Source organism: Ascaphus truei, chromosome 1, assembly GCF_040206685.1.
Source record: "Ascaphus truei isolate aAscTru1 chromosome 1, aAscTru1.hap1, whole genome shotgun sequence".
NCBI classification, from domain to species: domain Eukaryota; kingdom Metazoa; phylum Chordata; class Amphibia; order Anura; family Ascaphidae; genus Ascaphus; species Ascaphus truei.
The window spans coordinates 271245235-271261138 of NC_134483.1; the positions used below are offsets into that span (position 1 = coordinate 271245235).

The 15904-nt window shown below is 47.1% G+C and overlaps 1 protein-coding gene across 4 annotated transcripts in view; it reads left to right on the forward strand.

The window, feature by feature from the left end:
- Positions 1–15904, forward strand: part of TEX15 (testis expressed 15, meiosis and synapsis associated) — a 171631-nt gene that overhangs the window by 32527 nt on the left and 123200 nt on the right. The window lies entirely within an intron of this gene.

The following is a 15904-nucleotide window of genomic DNA, read 5'->3' on the forward strand; positions in this document are numbered from 1 at the left end:
CTGTTACTTTTATTTATATATTTATTTGGTCTGCGTACATTAGTAGTTTTACAATATGGTTTGGAGCTTGATTAACTGTAGGGAGAAAAGGGAGGAACATTTTAAACTCCTCTTTACTGAGGAAGTGCTACATGGTCAGCATAAGGAACCATCAGAGCTCACAGTTAAGGATCATTTTAAAACATTAGAACGGTTATTGCTTACAGAAGGTAAACATTGGCTTGAGACTAAGACCCTACAGAGTTATCTGGATGTGGGTAGAATACCAAGAGGACTTAGGTTCTCAAAAAGCCCAACCTTCGGTAAGGATAACCCCAAGTTCATGCAGGAGTGGAATAGAATACAGGATGAGTGTTCTAATGACCTCATCAGGCTAATAATTTACGAAAGGAATCGTGAGATCAAAGATCTAGAAAAGGAGATCTTGAAAGCGATTAAGGCACTAGAACCGATAGTGATAGATACTGATTGCTCAGAGATTGAGCATGATTTAAAAGTCAAATTAGAGTATGAGGAAGATGAACTTTTAAAAACGAAACACAATAAATTTTTAAGAGACAAACTAGATTATCAGCAAGGGAGACAAAGGGACTGGGCTAAAAAGGATAGAGGAAGAGTAGTAGGTGATGAATATATCCCCCATAAAAAAGGAAGAGGGGGATCTGCACAGTCAAAGAGCAGACAACAAAATTACCACACATATGAACAAAGGAGACAGAGCAGAACCAGTAAAAATGACCGATCAGACAGAGATCGCTCACGCTCTAATCATGGTAATGGGTATCGTAATCCCAACTATAAAGGGAAAAATTACATTGAGGGCTTTAGATATAGCTCAAGGCCACAGGGCCAACATAGGAATTTTGAATATGAGCATAAAGACCCTCATCCAAGAACAACTAAATACTCACCCAGGATCTCCCCTAGATATTCACCTAAACGCCCTGCTAGACCGGAACCCACTACAGATTCACCTTCTTTTTTAGATTTGGTAAGAACCAGACTAGAAAGGAAGGTGAACACAGTAAAAGATATACAGAATACCCCTCAAGAGAAAAGAAAGAAAAGGGTTACATCAGACGAGGAACACGAGGAGGGACCAGAGCACAAAAGAAGAGAGTACTCTTGGGAAAGAACACCGTAGTAAACCAAGGGGTCTTTAATCTCTCCTCAACAGCTTTGAACAAGGATCAATTGAACGTACTTGGAAGAGGTTTGAGTTTCTCCAAAACTTGTGGACCCAGCTCCTTCCAGCTGTTCAAAGATCTACATAAGTTCACTAGAAATATTACCCTAAAGAGACATTTTCTGAAACACGATAGGGATCTTGTTTCTGACAAGGCTGCAATGGTTTCTGTGAGTAATATAGATACGGAAGTTAAAATCAAACATACTGATTTTAAAACCCAATCCAAGTTTTATCCCGCACATTCCAAGGGTCATCATATTGATACATTTTTTAATATGGTCATCAATGATTTTAACATTTTATCTAGTAATTTTAAGTCAGGTGATATTAAACACAACCTCAGTGCAAGTGAGTCCTTAGCCCTTAAAACTTTGCGTGATGACGAAAGCCTCATTATAAGACAGGCAGATAAAGGTGGGGGCGTAGTAGTCCAAAATAGGTGTGACTACGAAAAAGAAGCTCTAAGGCTTCTCAACGATACAACGTCCTATGTAAAATTACCTAAGGACCCTACAGCTGAATATCTAAGGGTGCTTAAAGCACTATTAGACAACGCAGTAGCCCTGTCCGTCATCAACACAACAGAGTTTGCTTTTCTATTTTCTGAATTTCCTAGGATACCCATATTCTACCACCTGCCGAAAATTCATAAGGCTCTGGTTGACCCACCTGGACGCCCAATTGTGTCAGGTATACAATCTATGTCAGCCAACCTTAGTCAATATGTGGATTTTTTTCTCCAACCGTATGTTGGAAAATTAACCTCTTATTTGAAGGACTCTACAGCAGTTCTAAACTTATTTAAAGATTTTGAATGGAAAAGTTCATATGTATGGATTACATGTGACATAAAATCCCTGTATACTAATATACCTCACCAGAAAGGGTTGGATGCTGTTAATTCCTTTCTGGAATCAGACTCTGATCTGCATCCATTAAATAGGGAATTTATTCTAGAGTCTATCAGTTTCATATTGAAACATAATTATTTTCTGTTTATCTCCACTTTCTACCTACAGGTTTGCAGAACTGCAATGGGTACTAGGTTTGCCCCCAGCTTCGCAAACCTGTACGTGGGAAGGTGGGAGTCTCAGTTTATCATGCCCGACCAACCATACCACAGGAATGTCGTTGTGTGGAGACGCTACATAGACGACATCCTGTGTGTGTGGGATGGTGATTACGATTCAGCAAGTGCATTTGTAGCCAACCTTAATAGGAATGACTACAACCTTGAGTTCACACACAAGGTGGATGCCACCCAGATAGATTTTTTGGACTTAAGATTAACTTCCAAAATGGATGGCACCGTGGAGACTGAGACCTTCTTTAAGGAGGTGGATACCAGCAATGTGCTGATGGCGAATAGTAATCACAAAAAGACATGGATAAACAACATACCAGGGGGGCAATTTGTGAGACTCAGACGTAACTGTAGTAGTTTAGAGGTTTTCAACCAACAGGCTAACAAATTATTTTGGAGATTTAGAGAGAGGGGATATCCTAAGGAACTTCTAGAAAGAGAGATCATAAGGGTACGTAATATGGATCGTAAGGATATGTTAGTTCAAAATAGATCCACGATTAAAAATAAAGAAGGTCAAAACACAAAAAAGGACACTCTTAATGTGGCTTTCATTACAGACTTTAATTCGGTTCATAGAGACATTGAAAAGGTTTTTAACAAACACTGGGGTATATTGTGCAATGATCCCATTTTGGGATCACATCTTGACGTTAAACCACGGTTTATTTACAGGAGAGCAAAAAATATCAAAAACTTGTTAGCTCCTAGTGATGTTTTTATAAGTAAGAGCAATACTACATCGAAAAAGAACTGGCTAGGGCCTAAACCAAAAGGCAACTATATCTGTGGTAATTGCACGATTTGTAAATACCAACATCCTGACAAATACACTTTTTATTCACAAGTAACGAAGGAAGTTTTTAATATTGATGACTTTATTCTATGTACCTCTACACATATTGTATACCTATTGGAATGTGCGTGTGGGTATCAATATGTAGGCAGAACCAAACGCAGCCTTAAAGTTCGGATTCAGGAACATGTCAGAAATATTAAAAATGGTTTTGAAAAACATAGTGTATCTAGACACTTCCTGATACACCATAATAAAGATCCGTCAAGTCTCACTTTTAAGGGGATTCAGTTGATTCCTATAAATAGAAGAGGAGGGGACAGAGTTAAAACATTGTCTTCTAAAGAGACATATTGGATACATAAGTTAGATACTATGTCCCCTAAGGGGTTAAATGAGGATGTGGATATTTGGGCACTTTATTGAATCTTTAGCTCCCCACCCCTCTGTACCTAGGGGATGTATCATTTATCTCTGTATCTCTGTTTTCCTTTCTTTATCCTACGCTTTTTTCTAGTTACATCTTTTTATGCAAGTAATGATGGTGTCTATTTTAAGTCGACTAATATTGTGTTTCTTTTATTCCAGCATGTTTTTAATTATTTATGCTAGATTTTGTCTATATGTAAGTTTATATTAAATAGGTATTGTTTTGTTTTTGTTTTCTTGTTAATAAAGTTGTTGTTTTAAAAGTAAACTACACATCTTCCCTATCACGCAGACCATTACCTATTATAGATGATTGGTCTATCCCTAATTGGTTGACCAATAAGGTATCTATGTGAGGTATTTAAGACCTCTGGGTAATGGCCTAATTATTCCCTGAAGAAGTAGTTAATTCTACGAAACTAGTTGGATGTAACATTCTATTGCCTTATATCTGCTTACATTGGCCTTTGTCTATGTGTTGGCCTGTCCTGTTTTTATTTCATCCTGTGTGCTGTTTTGGACACTTGTGAGAGACTCTGTAAGACTGTTCAAACTTCCCTATTGAATCCACCACTGCTGTGAAGACAGCAGCAAGCTGCGTTTTAACCTCTCTGCAGAGGATACACCTGCCAAGGTACAGGAGCAGCTTCATATCGGCTAGGAAGCAGGAGCGATTTCACCGAGCCCCAGTACCAGCTGCTGAACCTGGCTGCATGAAGGGAAATCCCCTTGGGAGTGAAAAGACTGACGTCCTGCCCCAGAATCAACTGAGCTGCAGCAGCAGAGGGAAGCAAGCACCTGAATCTACAGCTAACAGCCGAGTGGTAAACAGTGTGATACACACTACATGCCTTTTACCAACCTTTTTTATGTACGCAGATATATTACCCCCTTTTTAAATCTATAATATATTGTTGAATTTGCTTCAATATTTGGCGTTGTGCGCTGTTTTCTTTTGTTTCCATTCTAGCTCCAGACCTTGCCTTGCTGATTAACCTCTTGTTGCCTGACCCTGCTTGTCTCGGATTCCGCACCTCTCCTCTCCTGATCCGGCTACGAACGACCATTCTCCTGTCTCCAGTCCTGACCTTGGCTAAGTACTCCAACGATCCGATATTCTCCTATCCTGAACCTGGCTACGTACCCTGACAATCCGCTACTCTCCAATCCTGAACTTGGCTACGCACTCTGATGATCCGCAACTCTCCCGCTCCTGAACCTGGCAAGTACTTTGACTATTCTGCAATCTGTAATCCTGACCTGGCTTGAACGACTACTCTACATCCTAGGCGCGCCCGCGTGGCTGTGAGTCGGCGTTAACCAATTCTCTACCTCAGCACCGCGGTCGCTCTTCGTTTGTGGTGAGCTACGCGTTACAAACTGAGGATCATGGACTTCTTCACATCATTGCTGATGAGGATCATTGTGTCGTGGGGCAAGAGTTGGTGCCGCAGTTGGACAAGGAGGCCTGGCAAAGGTAAGGCTGCGCTTATAGTGCTGGCTACGGCTACAGCTACGGATGACGTCTCCCGTCTCCGTAGCCCAAGCGAAAGTTGTAATTTGAGTTTGGGAGACGTCTCTTGCTACAAGGGGAGTGACGGAAGGCAGGGGACAAGAGCAAGGGGTAAGGCTGAAATGGAGAGGAGTTGTAATTTCTGTTTGTATGCTGAATTTACTTTACTTTTACTTAAAATGACGGGAGAATTTACTATTTTAAAGTTGTTCATATAGTGTAATAATACAAAACTCAGTCAGCTGCTGGTGGTATCCTTTTTCCCTTATCAACTGTTCATATAGTGTGTTTCACTTGACAGACACACAAACACACACACACACACACACACACACACACACACACACACACACACACACACACACACACACACACACACACACACACACACACACACACACACACACAATCAGGGCCGCCAACAGAAATCATGGGGCCCAGGGCAAATGAAAGGAGCAGGGCTCCCCCTCCCCCCAACACATAGCGCACCTATCACGGAAAAACAAATTTTAGCGTACAATTTTTACTTAACCTCCCAATACATATAAAAATACACCCTCACCCCCCAATACATATAAAAATACACCCAAACCCCCAATACATATAAAAATACACCCCCAACGCCCAATACATATACAAATATACCCCAACCCCCCAATACATATACAAATATACCCCAACGCCCAACGCCCTCAATACATCTAAAAAATACCCCAACCCCAATACATATAAAAATATACCCCAACCCCCCCAATACATCTTCAAAATACATCCCCAATACATCTGCATATCAGACTTACCTTGGGGATGATCTCAGGTCAGGCCGGTGGCTGCAGGGGGAGAGGGGGGCGTTGTGCCAGTGGCTGCAGGGGAGGGCACGGTTTGCTGGTGGCTGTTTGTATGCCGGTGGCTGCAGGGTGGGGGCGGTGCTGCGGGGGGCTGTGAGTGCGGGGGCTGGCGGTGGCTGACGGGGACCTGGCGGCTGGCGGTGGGGGGTTGGTTTCTGGCGGTGGCATGGGCCCAGCGGCTGGTGGTGCTGCAGGGGGGGGGGGAGCTGGCGGGCAGTGGCGGGGGCTTTGTGGCTGGCGGTTCTGCGGAGGGGCGGTGGCTGACAGTGGGGGGGCCGGTGGCGGGACTGCGGGGGGGCCTAGCCGGACCTCCCTCTCACACCGGCGCGCCGGAAGCTTAGTCCAGCTGACTTCTGGCGCTGCCGTCAGAGAGTGTTTTAAAAAAATAAATGAACTGGCCTGACCTACGGGGCCTAGGATGCCAACACCGGCAGTCCCCGACCTGTTGGGGCCCTGCACACATCACACACACACAATCACAAACACTCACACACACACACACACACACACACACAAGCCCACACAGGACTGCTGTAACAGGGGAGTAATCCCTGTTCATGTAATGTGCCTTTAATCTAGCAGTGTGGTGGTTAACTGCTGGTAGTCAATTAATAAAAACCACCTGCCTGATTTAGATTGCTTACAAAAGCCTGTCTGTTGAGACAGGAAGTGACTCCTTAGCTCACTTGTGAGCTGACCTTTGGAGACAGAGCAGGGGTTCTTGAGTCTCCCAGGAGAGACTGACCAAGAGAACACAGATCTATGGAGCTGACCATGTCTTGAGCTCTGCCAGAAGACACAGCAGAGCTTATTTCAAGACACAGGGAAAACTACTAAACCTGAAGCTGACACACCCTGAGGGAAGGGAGCTAAACCAGGAACTGAGAAGATTTTCCCTCCAAGAAACAGATAAGACTTTCATTCATAAGAGACTTCTTATATCTGCTTATTTCATGCTATGTGTTTGGGGCTGGGAGAAATGCTTGACTAAGGGAGATGTGAATTAATTGCATAGTGTTTCACTAGAAATACTCCCAAGTGAATAGAAGCTTTGTCCCCCCCCCCCTGTGTTTGGATGGTTTCCTGATGAAAAGGAAAAGGCACAATAAAGCCTTGTTATAATTTCACCTTACAAAAAGTCTCCAATTGTGTACCTCTGTGAACGTCCGTCTACAGCCGCCAACAGGGTTGTCTGCCGTTGTTGGCGTCCCTGGCCCTGTGGCCATGGCCGGGCCAGTTAAAAAAAAAAAAAAACGCGGGGTCTCTCGGAAGCGGCAAAAATCAGCTGGCCTAAGCTTCTGGCGCGCCAGCGTGCGAGGGAAGCCAGGCGCGCGCGGGAGTAGCCAGCATGGGACAGACAGGTGCCTGCAGCGGGGCAGGGCCGGCGACAACTGCTGTGACCTGCCGCCGGGCCCCCGCAACCGCCAGCCAACCCCCCCCCCAGTCCCGCAGGCCGTCGGGCCCCTGCCACCCACTGCCCCCTGCAGTCCCGCCACCCACCGGTCCCCAACAGTCACAATTCGGGAAATTAAGGTGCTACAATCAGGGGCAGACTGTGAACTGTGAAGTTGTAAAAATGTTACAAAAAACATTTTAGTTATCAAATGAGTTTATTCAGAGTGCACACTGTGGAGACAGCTTCAAAACAAAAAGCTCTCTCCCAGATAATACGGTATGAGATACATTTATACCCTAAAAACTAAAGCTCCACCCCTTTATGGGGGGGCTTGAGCGTCACTAAAAATGACATAATCTTGTAATACATAACAAAATATGAAATGATACATACATTCTTTAAGTGGTTGAATGTGAGAAATGATTTCTATCTCTGAGTCCACCAGACACTCGAATGCTGAGAAGTCGGTTCTAATTCTGATCTCACTTCTCAAGACTTTACCTGGCACTTAAATGTGAGAACTCTTCTCTAATTCTAATCTCACTCCTCAAGGCTGTATGCCCCCTCCCTCCTTCTGCAGCTCGGCTGGCCAGATCTGGTAAACACTGAGAGCGAAACATCTTTTAACCCACTATAACTTTCATGCCGCTTTCATACAGACTGAAGACAAAATGGATGACACAAACACAGCACATTACAACATAAATGACAGACAAGGTCTTGAACAATAACAAGATGGCTGACAAAAATAGTCAGACAAAATGGCTGCTAAAACCCTAATGCCGTTTACGTCAGACCCTCTAATGTCTCAACTTCGTCAGAACATAACAGATAAGAGAACGGAAATCCCCTATGTAGTGAGAGCACTAAAAATACTATAATAGGATAATCTGACAAATAGGCTAATTAATGAACCTCAGTCCAAAATGTATGAGAGCTTAAGTAAATTGATACGGTTAATACATTAAAACTTAATGCTTTATTGTGAGCAATACTCAATCTAAAATAAATTGGAATAAGGTCGTAGACCAAGAAACCTAACAAAAACAATGCCTAATAAGCTAAGCGAATTTAAAAAGGGGGTATATTATCTCATGGATGCTGCGGTGACCTTTAGGTGATCATAACAAGGATGGATTATTAGAGTGGCTAATAGGGTTCCTGTTTCGCAAATCACCCTAAGCAGGATATCAAGGTGAGGCGCCATGTCAGGCGATAGTATGTAAGCTTGATGTCTATTTCGTAGCTCAAGTAAGGCCGCGCTTATAGTGCTGGCGACGCGACCCTCAATAATGCTGGGTCTGACGTGAATAAAGTAACCATATAAGACCCACTGCTGGAGGCTAGAGTACTCTGAGCAAGAGATAAGCCGCAATGTTTCTGCTAGCGGCAAAGACAAAATATATTCCGCTTCTCAAGAAAGATATCGGCTGTTCCCAGAATCAGCAGTTGTAGCTGTATATGCTATCCATTAGTCTATGGTGCAATATAACCATGCTGCATGTAATCCTTATGCAATAAGTGCTGGTAACGGATCAATTAGCCACATTGTACTGCTATTGTTCAGTGAGCTAGTTAATTATGAATATATACATATGCCTCAAAGGTCTAAAGTCAGGCTTATACTGTGTACATATTCATACAGTACTGCGTGTCTGGACCCAGGGATAGCCTGGGTGTGTGTGTGAGAGTGTGACAGAGAGAGAGGGAGGGAGAGACAGGTAGAGAGCGGGAGAGAGAGAGGGAGAGAGTGACATAGGGAGAGTGGGTGCGAGAGAGAGAGTGGGTGCTCTTGTTTATTTTTTAAATATGCATTGGGGTTTATATGCTCTGGGGTCTTTTTTATATGTATTGTTTTTTTCCTATATGTATGGGGGGGTTATATGTATTGTGTGTTTTTTATATGCATTGTGTTTTTTTTATATGCATTATGTTTTTTTATATGCATTGTGTTTTTTATATGCATTGGTTTTTTTTATATGCATTGAGGTCTTTTTAAATATGTATTGGGGTTTTTATACTTTTTTGTAAGTATTTGGGGGGGTTTGTATATATTTGGGGAGGTGGGGATTGTATATATTTGGGGGGGGGGTAGGGATATTTTGTATGTATTTTGGGGTGGGAAGATTTTTGCATTCGGGGTGTTTTTTTTTGGTATATATTGTGTGGGGGGAATTTTGTGAGGGGGGTGGGAATGAGTGTGAGGAGGGGGATTGAGTGAGAGTGGGGTAATTGTTGGAGGTGGGGAGTTAGGAAAAGATGGAGTAAGAGTTTGACGCAGGGGAGGGAAACACATGTGAGCCGCGGGGGGGGGGGGGGGGGGCAGGGATTGAGTGAGAGTGGGGTAATTGATGGAGTGGGGTAGAGTGAGAGGTGAGACGGGAGAGAAATACATGGGAAGAGGGAGGGAAATAGAGGGGGCTTGCAAGGTGTGAAATGGTGGTGCTCACAATGTGTGAAATAGGGGGGGGGGTGCTCGCAACTCTGCCGATGGGGGTGTGTGTGTGTGGGGGGGGGGGGTTCATAACTCTATGGAAATCTGTCTGCGGCCCTGCAGCTACATGCCGTTTTTTATACTGAAAGTCACTTGTTTTAAGTTCATGTAAATATGTAGGGTACAGATAATAAAATGTTGCAAAGTGTTAAACTATAATAATTTCTAACACACTACTCCCCCTGCCCCACAATAATCCCTCTGCCCCACATAAACTCCCCTCCCCCAAAACAGCCCCAGACTTGCCCCCCCACCCCCCACAATAGACCTACCTTATCTTGGCAGAGCCTACAGTGCCACAAGGACTTCTTCCTACGTGCACCAGGGGGATGGGGATAGGTAGCAAAGCAGCAAATTTCAGCGCTCACCAAGCCCCTGCAGTCACCATGCACGGGACTCCTGTCTCAGCTCTCCCCCCTGATGGCTTGCAGACATGAGCCGCATGACAACACCCTGCACTACAGCCCCCCCTATCCATACACACGAGCCCTCCCCTCTCCACACTCTTGTAGTATACTCACACCATCACTCTCCTTTCTCCTTAGTCTCTTCCCCCCCTTCCCCATCCTGCCTCGCCCCACGGCTGCTTCCTCTCCCTTGTCTGAGAGCTGCTGTATGATATGCGCTGCAGCCCTGTAAGCTGATTGGCTACAATTCAATTTTTTTTTGCAATAGTCGATGCGGAGGGGGGGGGGGGGGGGTGGAGGTGATGCGGAGGGGGGCAGTGCTTCTGGGGGGGCCGGCGGCCGGTCAGAGCAATTGGCGCCATGCCTGGGCTCTCCCCCATTGCAGACTTCTCTCTCCCTGTCTGTCCCGCGCCGAGGTGTCTGAGGCTGATGCGCGTAGTTTCTGAGAACTTGGTCACTAAAGTCGGGACTTAGTCTCTGGCGGGCAGGCTTTTCAGGCTTCAAATCGAAGCCGGTTGCCTTGCTATTTCGCACAAAGCAACTTTGAAAAGCCCACCCGCGCTCTTTAGGCTCTTACTCAAGGGGAACACACCATGTGATTGACTCCTAGCTTCTTATAGCTTTCTGCTCTAGCTGAAACATAGAGGCAGAACTCAACAACCAATCAGCACGTGGGGACTTTCTCAAGCAGCCAATCAGAGCCAAGTCGGTTAGAAAAGCTGGGCCAGCGGGAAATTTGGAATAGCGAAGGGACATGTGCATGCCATTAGCATTTGAGAAAGGCCCTTGGGGCCGAAACGTCATCACACTGGCTCACTAATACATTTTTTCATAAGCAGAAATCCGTAGTGCCCAGGCTCTTCCTTCCTACATGTGCAAGCCTGCCACATCTCCCCCAGCTAATCCAATGCCATCTTCTGGGCAAAGTACAATGCAATAATACACTTTACTGGGTCCAAGAGCTAACTCTCTTGAACCCTTATACACGGAGCAGGGGTAACCAAACCGGCTTGACCTTTTTTATATAGCCTGGTTACCACACCTTTTATTAGCCTTTTTTGGCCACCAACTCGGAGATGGCAGTACTGGCTCATTATTTGCCAATGCATTATACATTATGAGACCACTGTTATCAACAAATATTCCTGGCTAAAAAGTTTTTTGATTTGTACTTCAGAAAATATATATAAAATTTGGGTAGATTCGCCCATCTCTAGTAGCGATGCCTCAAGGCTCTCAAAGGGTTCTTTTGAACTTTTACTATACAGTACTTGACTATAGAAATAAAACTGTACAGCCACCCTCTCCACACACACTACAGCCCCCATCTCCACACACACTACAGCCCCCATCTCAACACACACTACAGCCCCCCCCCCCTTGTTGTATATGTGGCGCTGCTTCCCTCTCCCCCTCTGAGAGATCTGCCCTTGCTACAGGTGTCTGTTGGTGCAAGTACCTGTTAGTGTCCAGGAGATGCTGAAGTTAATAATAGCATGTTCTTGTATAGCACTGGTTGTTTTACATAACGCTTTACACGGACAGGCACAGGTCTCTGCCCCGTGGAGCTTACAATGTTTTTGGTGCCTGAGGCACAGGGAGATAAAGTGACCTGTCCAAGGTCACAAAGAGCCGATACCGGGAATTGAACCAGTGCCAGTCAGTGTCTTTATTCACTGAGCCACTCCTTCTCCCAAGTTCCATGATATTGTGGGGAAACAGGACAGGTTTTCCCTTTAGATGCTTAAGTTCATACTTCATAGTGCGAGTGTCTCCATCCATAGCAGGCTCCAGCTTTGGCTGGAGAGAGCCCGCACTGTGGAACCAATGTTCCATACACCCCCACCCCACCCCTGATGGACTGTAGACTCAGCCAAGGGGTATATAGAACAGAATGTCTTTATTGCACCCACTGCAGACTGTATGGTATTACAGCGGATACAGTTCTCTTTATACAGATTCCGAACCTGTAGATGGTACCAAGGCCCTTTCTGGGGCTTGAGGCCTGGCAAGCTGCCATGTATCCTCAGCCCACTGATAGGGCTGGGGGCAACGTCTCAATCCCAAGAGGGAGAGATCCAGGCTGACTACAATTTGGAGCTGCCTCTTCAGTAGTGCAGAAGGGGAGGGCATCAGATCCCAGGATTGGTTAATCACAGGCCAAGTCCAACCTCCACTCCTGCCACTCAAGGAAGCTGCATGAGGAGGGGTAAACCCAAGATGGGGGCCTGACACAGCCTGCAGCTACCAGGACTTACGTGACAGGTAGGGGGGGGGCAGCATTATAGCCAGACTAGCCATGGCCACAGGGCCATCTTAACAACATTAGGGGCCCCGGGCAAAGCAGTGCACGGGGCCCTGCCTACACAATCACTCACATGAATAAAAATGTAAATTAACGATTTGTTAACGAATAGTTAATATCCCCTGAATATCTAGTTTACAATTTATTCTGACATCTTACTGTTACAGTGTTATTCTTAAAACAATCTTTTATATAACTTTTACAATACCTCACAAGAGAAACATCACTTTGCAAGCTATAACTGCAGTACAGTGAAAAAAGTCAACCTGTACCCCCTTTTTATCTGTAGAAATATCACAATGAAGACAGTCACTGGTGTATACTTCTAACCTATGCAGACTGTCACTCCCAGCCTCCCACGCGCTCACTAGCAGCAGCAGGCACCGGCTAGGCTGCGAGCGGTTGTGACGTGAGCCGGGGTGCCGGGCGGGCGTAGAGCGAGCGGAGCCGGGGTTCCACTTCCGGGCGGGGGAGAGCGAGCGGTGCCGGGCGGGGGGAGAGCAAGCCGGGGTGCCGGGCGCCTCGGCGGGGGGAGAGCGAGCCCTCCTAGCTAGATTTTACATTTTTAGAATTGGTGGGTAAGGTTGCCAGATGGCTTGTCCAAAAATACTGGACACAATGGTAAAAGTTGTGACGCCCCCAATACATATATATAAAAAAAGGTGTGTGTGCTGTGCACGCGCATAGTAAGTGAAACTTCTTTGACTTTTGTCACAGAAATTGTATTTGTGTTGGTGATGTTTTAATTAAAAATCAAAATACAATTTCATTGACAAAACGCAAATAAATTTGACTTAGAATGCGCGTGCTCGGCACACATCCCCTCTATTAGCTATTTGCACTAAGTGTGAATTCCTCATATGTGCGTGTGACTGACTGAGAGTGTGCGTGACTGAGAGTGTGCGTGACTGAGAGTGTGCGTGACTGAGAGTGTGCGTGACTGAGAGTGTGCGTGACTGAGAGTGCGCGTGACTGAGAGTGCGCGTGACTGAGAGTGCGCGCGTGACACGCTGAGAGTGCGCGCGTGACACGCTGAGAGTGCGCGCGTGACACGCTGAGAGTGCGCGCGTGACACGCTGAGAGTGTGCGCGCGTGACACGCTGAGAGTGTGCGCGCGTGACACGCTCAGAGTGTGCGCGCGTGACACGCTCAGAGTGTGCGCGCGTGGCGCGCCGCTGAGTGTGCGCGCGCGACGCTGAGAATGTGCGCGCGCGTGACGCAGAGTGTGCGCGCGCGTGACGCAGAGAGTGTGCGCGCGCGTGACGCAGAGAGTGTGCGCGCGCGTGACGCAGAGAGTGTGCGCGCGCGTGACGCAGAGAGTGTGCGCGCGCGTGACGCAGAGAGTGTGCGCGCGCGTGACGCTGAGAGTGTGCGCGCGCGTGACGCTGAGAGTGTGCGCGCGCGTGACGCTGAGAGTGTGCGCGCGCGTGACGCTGAGAGTGTGCGCGCGTGTGACGCTGAGTGCGCGCGCGTGACGCTGAGTGTGCGCGCGCGTGACGCTGAGAGTGTGCGCGCTCATGTGTGTGACAGTGTGTGTCTGAGTGCTCGTGTGTGTGACAGTGTGTGTCTGAGTGCTCGTGTGTGTGACAGTGTGTGTCTGAGTGCTCGTGTGTGTGACAGTGTGTGTCTGAGTGCTCGTGTGTGTGACAGTGTGTGTCTGAGTGCTCGTGTGTGTGACAGTGTGTGTCTGAGTGCTCGTGTGTGTGACAGTGTGTGTCTGAGTGCTCGTGTGTGTGACAGTGTGTGTACCTCCCGCATGAAGCTCCTCTCCTAGGCGGCCGTGACCAGCAGGCGGCCGGACGGCTAGTCTGCACATCCCTCCGGAGCAGCCTCCTGAAGGGAGTCCACGGCTGCAGGGACCACAGGAGCCCCTCGGGCTCTACCCCACAGAAGCTGCCGCCCTGCAGGGATGGGGAGAGGCTCAGCTCCAGCTCCCCGCCCCGGTACCAGCCCAGGGAGGTGAAAGTCTCCCCGCCCTCACCAGTCACCTCCTGCCCGGAGCTCAGGCCTGAGACTGACCCGCAGCGGCTCATCCCACAAGCAGCGGCCAGGGGAGGCCTGCAGGGACACGGGCATGCACCGGGAGGAGAGGAGAGGCCGCAGGAGATCAGGGCCTGGAGCAGTGTGGGCTGCAGTGTCCCTATGAGAGCCGTGGCGTCACCATGACTACCGCATGCGCGGCATGTCAGCGGGCGCGGGGAACAGCGCATGCGCGGCATGGCAGTGCACGTTTGGGGGGAATGGCAGCTGGGACCGGCGGCCGTTAGGAGCGGCACAGCGGCCGGCCGTGTGAGGAGAGCGGCGCCCTTTAGTCAGCGGGACACAGGGAAGCGGAGGTAGGGAAGAGGGAGGAGAGAGGCTGAGCAGCGGCTCCTATCTCAGCCGGAGTACTTGCGGGGCTTCCGCCATCTTATTACACCCGCAGCACCGGAAGCTCTGCGGCAGCCATCTTGCTATACCCATGGCAGTGGCCGTTAGGAGCGGCGCCGGCGGCTATCGCCGCCGCCGCCGCATGTCACAGCAGGTGTGTGGGCAGCATGTCACAGCGGGTGTGTGTGGGGGAGCAGCGGCTGTTAGGAGCGGCGCCGCATGTCACTGTAGATGCGGGGGGGGGGGAGGGGGAAGCCGTGACGTCACTTCCGTTTCACATTTGTCCCCCATCTCTCCCGTTTTACCCCATCAGAATAGGTGCCACTAAAGAAGTTTCACTTCAAAAAAAAAAACACGCTCCCGAATACATATAAAATATAGCCCCACCTCCCAATACATATAAAATATACCCCTACCACCCCATATATATTAAATATACCCCTACCACCCCCATATATATATTAAATATCCTCCATCGCCCCCATATATATAAAATATCCTCCCACCACCCCCATATATATTAAATATCTCACCACCACCCCAATACATATAAAATATCCCCAACCTCCCCAATACATATAAAATATCCCCAACCTCCCCAATACATATAAAATATTCCCCCACCTCCCAAATACATATAAAATATCCCCCCACCTCCCCAATTCATATAAAATATACCCCTACAACCCCCATATATATTAAATATACCCCCACCACCCCAATACATTATAAAATATGCCCCACCACCCCAATACATATAAAATATACCCCCACCTCCCCAAGACATATAAAATATACCCCCACCACCTCAATACATATAAAATATACCGCACCACCCATATACATAGAAAATATACCCCCACTACCCCCATATATATTAAATATACTCGTACCACCCCAATACATATAAAATATACCCCACCACCCCCATATATATTAAATATACTCCTACCACCCCAATACATATAAAATATACCCCCATATATATTAAATATACTCCTGCCTCCCCAATACATATCATATACCCCCCACATTGTACTTTACCTATCTCCTGCAGGACACAGACAGCACAA